The sequence below is a fragment of the Myodes glareolus genome, chromosome 12, assembly GCF_982192425.1.
Source record: "Myodes glareolus chromosome 12, mMyoGla1.1, whole genome shotgun sequence".
In the NCBI taxonomy this organism is placed as follows: domain Eukaryota; kingdom Metazoa; phylum Chordata; class Mammalia; order Rodentia; family Cricetidae; genus Myodes; species Myodes glareolus.
In genome coordinates this window covers 41,371,611-41,380,094 of record NC_142037.1, presented here as the reverse complement: position 1 = coordinate 41,380,094, position 8,484 = coordinate 41,371,611, and positions in this window count along the sequence as shown.

Here is an 8,484-nt window from a genome sequence, read left to right as displayed (position 1 = left end):
CTTCCCGGGTATCGCACCAGATGCCCCACGCTATCCTCGCCAGCAAGAACCACGCGGAACACTAGGATCCTTCTGCAGGAATGGCTTTAATCCTCTTGGGAGCTAGAGCATAAGTCAACATGGCCGGGGGACCCAGATATGATGGAACCCATCCCTTATATAGGAAACAGACCCTGCTTCGGACGTGTCACTCTTGGATTGGTCAATTGTCCGTAATCCCAGGTGAGTGCCTTGGGAGTAGGCGGGGACACTAGTGGAAAAATACCAACACGTGTGAGCTTTCTAGCTCACCTGGCAGTGCAGCGCCATCTATGGTGGAGAGTGTGGTTGCGGCCTTCTACATGAAGTCAGGGAGGATTGGGGCAAAACAGTTTCTCCTCTTCTGGATGGGACAATGCACTCATGAACTGACAGCAGCTGTAGCTGCCTGCACAGACCCGCACGAGACCAACTTAGCCAGCATGGAAGGAGCACATCAGCCCTCACCCGTAGCTAAGGAGCTGTTCAGTTGGTGGCTGTTAGAGGAAAGAGCATGGATTTTCTTTAGGGATGTTTTCTGGTAGGTTGGCTGTATCCCACACCCATAAGTGTATGAATAGCACTGATTGGACTCAGGGTTTTTTTTTTTAAAAAAAAAGGACATAAAGTTGGGAAAGGGTTGGGTAGAATCCAGGAGAACTTGGAGGGGACAAGCAGGGAGTAAATGTGATCAAAATAAAACATTGTATGCATGTATAAAATGGCCGAAGAATAAATTAAAACATTGCATGCATGTATAAAATGATCAAAGAATAAATCAAGTCAAGCATTGTATGCATGTATAAAATGATCGAAGAATAATTAAAATACCCAGTCGTGCTTTGCTCAGTGATTTGATGAGAACCAGGATGAAAGTGATGCAGCTTGCGTGTCTCCACAGGGCCTCTGAGGCATAGGAGGTCTCGTTTTAATGAGCAGAGAGAGACATTCCATCTCAGAACAGAAAACAATTCGCCTTTGTTCAAAGAGATCGAGATTGTAGGGTGATGCGCCAGTTGGACTCCTCAGCCTTTTATCCAGGAAGATGCCCCTTCTTAGAACTCAGCCCACCATTCAGCCCGTAAGTACCCGGATAGTTTCTACCGCTCTGCTTCCCAGCCAGCCTACAGGCAGCTGTGAGATGGAGGAGCCCACAGCCTGTTCCCTTTCCATCCTTCCTTGGTGGGACTCCTGGGACCAGGCTTCTGAGCCCTGAACCTTGAGGGAGTGCAAGGATCAGAGTGCTTTGGCCAAGGGTTTTATATTACAGCCCACCCTAGAGCAGTTCCCTCCAAGGTGGAGAACCCAAAGTCAATGAATCATTACTTTCCTTTCTACTAAACTGGGCTTCCTGCTCTGGGTGGATTGTGTGGAAGGCAATGACAATAATTCACAAACATTAATAAAATGAAAATCCTGGGGTCTTAGTTAGGGCTTTTATTGCTGTGAAGAGACACCATGACCATGACTGCTGCTATAAAGAAAAGTTTTAATTACTGTGGTTTGATCCATTGTCATCACGACGGGGAGCATGACAGCATGCAGGCAGATACAGTGTGAGAGCTGAGAGTGCTACATCCGGCAGGCAACAGGAAGGTGACTGACAGTCACACTGAAGGAAGCTTGAACAAGAGAGACCTCAGAGCCCGCCCCACAGTGACACACTTCCAACAGAGGATATGGCCAGATTAAAGGTTTGACCATCTGGCCTCAAGGTCTTGATTAAAGGTGTGTGTCATCCAGCCTCTTCCAACAAGACCATGCTTCCTCCAGCAAGGCCATGTGTCCTGATAGTGCCACCTCCTGTGAGCTTATGGAGGCCAAATACATTCCAACTACCACCCCTGGTAATCCTTATGTGAGGTTTCAGGGTCCATTTAGACAGCAGTTTTACACATGTGAAAAAGGAATTTGGGGGAGGAAAAAAAAAAGCAACCGACTGGGCCTCTTCTGTCTGTTTTCCACCTTCTTTTCCCCAGGTCCCAGAAGTTATCCTTCATCGTCATTGTGTCTGGCACTCGATGGCTACTTTGGTCTCCCTGCCTCCTCATCTCTCCCAGTTAATCCTAATCTTTAAAAAACAACACTCCTTTCATCTGCCTTTGTGTTGGCACTTGAATATATTTTTTACATTTTTATTTTATTTTATTGGTGCTTTGCCTGTATGTATGTCTGTGTGAGACTGCTGGATCCTGGAGTTAACAGACCGTGTGAACTGCCATGTACTGGGAATCGAACCCGGGTCCTCTGGAAGAGCAGCCAGTGCTCTTAACCACTGAGCCATCACTCCAGCCCTGATGTTTCAATCCTTATCACTCCAAATTACCTATTAAAGTCCCCCTCCCTTGTAGCATAACATGCATAATGTCAGTCATATCCCCCACAACTTCACAGCAGGCCAGGCATAAATCCAAGGTGGGAGATATTTGTTTGTCTATGTTCATAATCCACTTCAGGCCTTAATTGCAGCGAAGCAATAAGAGGAAATTATGAAGTCATTCATCTTGCGGCAGGCGCCCTCGTCATCTGCGCCATGTCGACTTTCCCCATTGAAATGAAGTCATTTCTCTCATCCCCTGCTGTTCCTGTCTTCTGAGAGAATCCGAAATAAGTTATCTGGAACCTCATGAATATCCAGCCCATTCTGTCCCACTCCCATCTCCCGAACCATGAAACAACAAAATCATTGAGCTGCTTTTACACCAGAGACACAAACTTTAGGACCAACAACATGTCGTGAGTAAAGATGACATAAAATTTTCAGAGGAACCTTTGATACATCCTGCAAAGAAACATACCTGCTTCTAGCCTAAGATCAGGTAGAATAGCATAGTTCTCCAGGGTTTGTCTAAATTGCCCCCAAAGAAGCTTTTATTCACTGACTGAACATTTGGCAAAGGAACATGTGTTTTCAGTCACTAGCCCTCGCCTTGCCACCCCAACAATCCATGCATCCCATGACCCTCCCTTCCAGGACCTAACTTGATTGATACCGAAGGTGGGGAGGAGCCAGTGGAATGGATCAGTGGTTAAAGATGCTTGCAGCCAAGCCAAAAATCTGAGCTTGACTCCTGAGACCTAACTCCCACAAGCTGTCCTCTGACCTCCACGCTTGTGCTATTGTATGCATGTATCTGCTCCCCACATAAATAAATACGATAATATTGTTTAAAAATAATAAACCAAAAAGTACAACTAAAATCGTAATACCAGCCCTCACATTCAAATTTCTTTCCAGCCCCTGATTCTTTCTTACACGGTAATGTGAGGTTAAAAAAAGACTCAGGTTTGTTCCTTATGCGGGACCCAGAGCAGGACTTCGGATGCGTCTTCTTGCTCATCAATGGCAGCCCCTCCCCCTCCCTGGCTCACCCTCACCCTGTGGAAACAGCTGACTTTCTGGGAGGAAGGCCAGAACTCATCATCTCATGGACTCTCTAATAAGAGGTTAAGTTACATACACACGGGAGGCATAGCTGACACAAACAGAGTGTAATTCCACAGCCTGTAGAAAACAGCGCCTTCCCTTCCAGATCCTTTTCCTTTCCCCGCGACCTGGGTCCCCCTAGGCTCGGTGCTCCTAGAGCTTTCCTTCCGGTGTCCCCACGCCACCTGCCAACTCCTACTTTTCCCTTCTGCCGTTCTGTCCCAGGACTTACCCTGAAGTGTAAGTGCAGGGAAGTGAGAATCCTGTCTTCCTGGGCTGTTCTGGTTTGGATGATCACAAACACACTGGCTGGTCAGTGATCTCCCCAAGACTTGTGTGCTGAGGGCTTATTTCAGGTTTTGCTCTATTGGGAGGTGTTGGCCCTTTAAGGAGTGAGGACGACTTTGTGGGAAGTTATACATCAGTGGATGTCATGTCCTGGAAGGGAATAGGAGGATCCTGTCCATGTCCCCTTCTTCCCTTTGTTCCCAGCTAACCTCCTCCACCATATGGCACTCACTTCACTAAAGTCCCCAAAGCAACAGACCAAACTGACTCAGGACTGAAATTTCCCAAACTGCAATATGCCCCTAGACCTTAGCACAACTGATGCCACGATGGGGGTACCATTCAGACCCTAAAACTCAATGCATAAATAGCACCACCTGCCAAAACAAGAACAAAGACCTAATACAGCAAAGTCTGTGCTTCTGGAAAAGTCTCTAAACGTACTAACCTTGTTTTTCGGTTTTGTTCCTTTTCATGATATAGACTTTGGCTTAAAACTCAACCTGAGAAAGGTGTGGGACTACATTGGGATCCAGAAGGCTGGGTGTAGTCCCAGATCAGCTAATAAGGATTTTTTATTGGTTTAAACCCATGTCTGAGCAGTCTTTGGTGGATACTCCACAATAAAACTGTAAACCAAAAGAAACCTTTCCTGTTTTGTTTTGTTTGTAAACATATGAGTGTTCTCTCTGCACGAGATGCCTGCACACCAGAAGAGAGCATTAGATTCCATTATAGATGGTTGTGAGCCACTATGTGGTTGCTGGGAATTGAACTCCGGTCCTCTGGAAGAGCACCTAGCGCTCTTAACCACTGAGCCATCTCTCCAGGCCATGCTTTCCTGTTTTTAAGTTGCTTGACTCCAGTATTTTGTCCCAGCAACGACAGGCTAACATGTCTATCCCTTTCCAGGTGGTAATGACCCTGAGCCCAAGCTGCTCACCCATGCATTGCACTGAAAAAATAGTTCATGCCTTGATAAGCCAAGGGAAAACACTTCGTCTATCACCTGAAATAAATTAAAAATTTTATTTAAAAAGTTTAAATATATTTGTTCTTGTTTTTTGAGATAGAGTCTCTTTATCTAGCTCTGACAGGCCTGGAATTCACTCTATACAGACCAGGCTGTTTTGGATCTCACAGAGTTCTACCTACCTCTGCCTCCCAAGTGCTGAGACTAAAGGTGTGTGCTATCCTGCCCTGATATAAGCATTTTTAAAACCAGACAGAAATACTTGAGGCTGCGATGTTGCCTAACTACTGGTAAACATATGTAGCCGAATGATCTAGGAAGCAGGGTTTATGAGTTTCTGTCTGCATTTAAATAGGTTTTCTCTTAGACCTGGAAATCAGTCTAGGGAACCGGTTCCTAGAAAGATCTTTCCCAAGTGCTCGCAGATAAGCACACAAGGTGCTGCAGTGGTAAGAAAAGACCACGAGGTGACTGGCAACCAATCAGCAAAGGGTGAGCTTAAAGCACACAAGAAACAGTGCAGGCATTGCAAAGCCTGCTCAGAAAACACACTGCCTGGCTGGACAAATGCTTACGATAGACTCTTGAATCTTACCTGTATCAGAATTTTAAGTTCTCTCACCCCACAGTCAAACATATAAATAGCAGGGTACTCTACTGGATGCCAGTCGACCTGACCTGATGTACTCCCATCATTTGAGATGGCAAGGATAGACCTTTACCCCCAAACCACGATCTCAACAGAATCCAATGATCTCAATAACCATTTAAATTACTGAAGTAGAGTAAGAGAAAAGACCAACGATTAGCTACTGATTTATTGGTTTACTTAGTGATTTACTTATAGCATTGCTTGTACTGCGTGTAGCCAAGCATGACTTCACCTTACTCCCTGGAGCAGCAAGACCTGGAGAAATAGCTGAAACAGGAAGTTGTTGCCCATGGCAACCTGATAACAAAAGCTTCCACCTAACAACTGCGGTATATACCTCAAAAAACAACAGCCCCCAAGCTAACCGCCAGGTATGCTTCCGGAAAAATTTCTGCTTGCTTGTTGTTTACCCACCTAGTGGTTTTAAAGTCTAGAAGGAGAACGCAAAGTGGACGGAAATCTTTCAGGAGCTGACCTGGCTCGGGTCCATCTGGAATGTCTGTCACTGTCACTGGTGTTCGGGTAACTGGGAAGATATTCTAATCTCTCTCCAGAAAGGGTGTTGGATCCATGAGAAGGGGTGGGGTCTGGGAGACAGCTTGGTACTGGGGAAGAGGAGTTTGGCCTCCTGACGGCTGGAGAGTTTTGGAGTGTGGGGCATGCAGACCTAATCTCTGAGCCTCCGTTGTTATCAAGCCCTAACCCACCTCATACACACTGCACTCTGAATCCAGTCCAAGTGATCTTTCCAAAAGTGCAAATCTAAGCACATTTTTCCGTTTGTCTAGCAAACATCCAGAGTGCTTTGCATGTACCTCCCCCATCACATCTGTACAACTGCACCGCAGTCTGCGCTAGGTCCGTCCCCATCCCCGCTCCGCCCCGTTCCACTACCTTCCCACTTCCCTGTCACATCCTGTATAACTGTATCACAGTCAGTGCATGGTCGTCCCCCGCCACGCCCCCACTCTATCCTATCACATCCCAACACACACCTGTGTGCTCTTCCCTTTATTAATTTCTATTATCGCTTCAGATCCAGCCCCAGGGTCCCCTTGTCTTATGTTCCCGATGTTCTCAGGTCTCCCCATTGTGTACCACAATACTCTCTGCAAAGCCCTTACTCAGGGGTGGGCAAGATGGCTCAGGAGGTGAAGACTCTCAACACGAAGTCTCACAGCTTCCGTGTGATCCTCGGTACCCACATGGTTATCTGTGTTATCCTCAGATGTCATACGTGTTCCGGGGCACACACATGGGGGGCACACGATACAATCTAAAATAAACAAATGCGTGTAAAAAGGCTGGGAAGATGACTCGGTCATTGAAAGTCCTTGCCGCTATTGCAGAGAACCCAGGTTCCAGTCCCAGCACCCACAAGGCAGCTCACACTCACCTGCAGCTCCATTCCAGGGGATCCACGGCCCTCTTCTAACCTCCATGGGCTCCTACATGCATGTAATGCATAGTCATACATGCAGACACACACATATGTAAAATAAATTATATCAATTTAAATATAATAAATAATTTCAATTTTAATTATTTAAATCACTTAATTATAATTTAAATTATTTATAAATAAATATAAAATAATTTAAATATGCATTTGATAATTTATCAATAAAGCCCTTACCCAATTGTGGGTTTAAGTGTCTTTGTGACATATATAATAGGGAAATAGAGGTTTGGTAAATATTAGTTTTTTTCTCCTTTTTGGCTTACCATTTAAATCTAGATATCAGGCTAGTGCTCCCTCAGAGAATGCTTCTTATCTTGCCAGTTATTTTCCACAGTGCAGTAATAACAATAATTTAAAATTCAAGTTGATAAAGCAGTTAGAAAATGTTGGCTAAAATGAGTTAGCTCATTTTAGTCACATGAGGTAATGATGCCGTATTGGTTTCTGGGGGCTGCCAGAACAAATTGCCATGGTCAAAATAAATTATCGTATGGTCAAAATAAATTATTCTCTTCCAGTTTCAGAAGCCAGAAATCCTTAATCAGTGTGAGTGGGGCATACTCCTTCTGTCTTCCTAGCTGCCTCCGCCTCCTAACATCCGGGGACTGCTGGCAGTATTGGGTGTTCTGCTTGAAGACACAGTAATATAATCTACTTCAATATTTATGTCTAAGTTTCTTCTATTTATTTTTTTAAGACTTATTTGTTTAATAGGTATACAGTGTTCTGTCTGCATGTATTAGGCCAGAAGAGGGCACCAGATCTCATAATAGAGGGTTGTGAGCCACCATGTGGTTGCTGGGAATTGAACTCGGGACCTTTGGAACAGCAGTCAGTGCTCTTAACCTCTGAGCCATCTCTCCAGCCCAAGTTTCTTTCTTCTAAAGACACCGGTTTTGGGGGCCAGAGAGAAGGCTTAGCAATTAAAAGCATTGGCTTTCTTCCAGAGGACCCAAGTTCAATTCCCAGTACCTACATGGCAACTCACCACCATCTGTAACTCCAGTTCCAGGGGATCCAGTGCCCTCTTCTGGACTCCTCAGGTACCAGGCACATACATGTGACACACAGACATAAATGTAGGCAAAACACTCATATGCATAAAAATTTAAAAAATATTAAAAGACACCAGTCTTTGGTTGAGGGGTCTTCCTACCAGCATAATATTATTTTAGCCCAATTAATTATGTAAAGTTCTTATTTCTAAAATAAGGTAATATCCTGTCTGGTCCCACATGCTAAGGGCTCTGGCTCCCGTAATGAGAATGACCTCTGACCTATTGGAACCCCCATCAAATGTTTCTTCTGGACAGAATTCCAATGCCAGTGCTGGACTGTGAATCCGCAGACTAGTATACCATTCCTTTCCACTCATCACAGATGATTCTTTGGGATAAACAGGGTTTATGGCGCACAATGGCCAGCTGCAAATTTCAAATTCTATGTTAAACCCCGATGTGGAAAATTTAATTGTAAAAGTAAATATCTGGAACAATGGGAGAAACTGAATGTGGCCTGAGTTTGGATCTAGAATGTCCCCAGAGGCCCGTGTGTTAAAAGCTTGGTCCCTGTGGTGGCATTTCTTGGTTGTCAACTTGACTGCATCTGGAATTAACTAAAACAGTTTGAAACGGAAAGACCTAGTTTTAATCCGGATCGTTTGA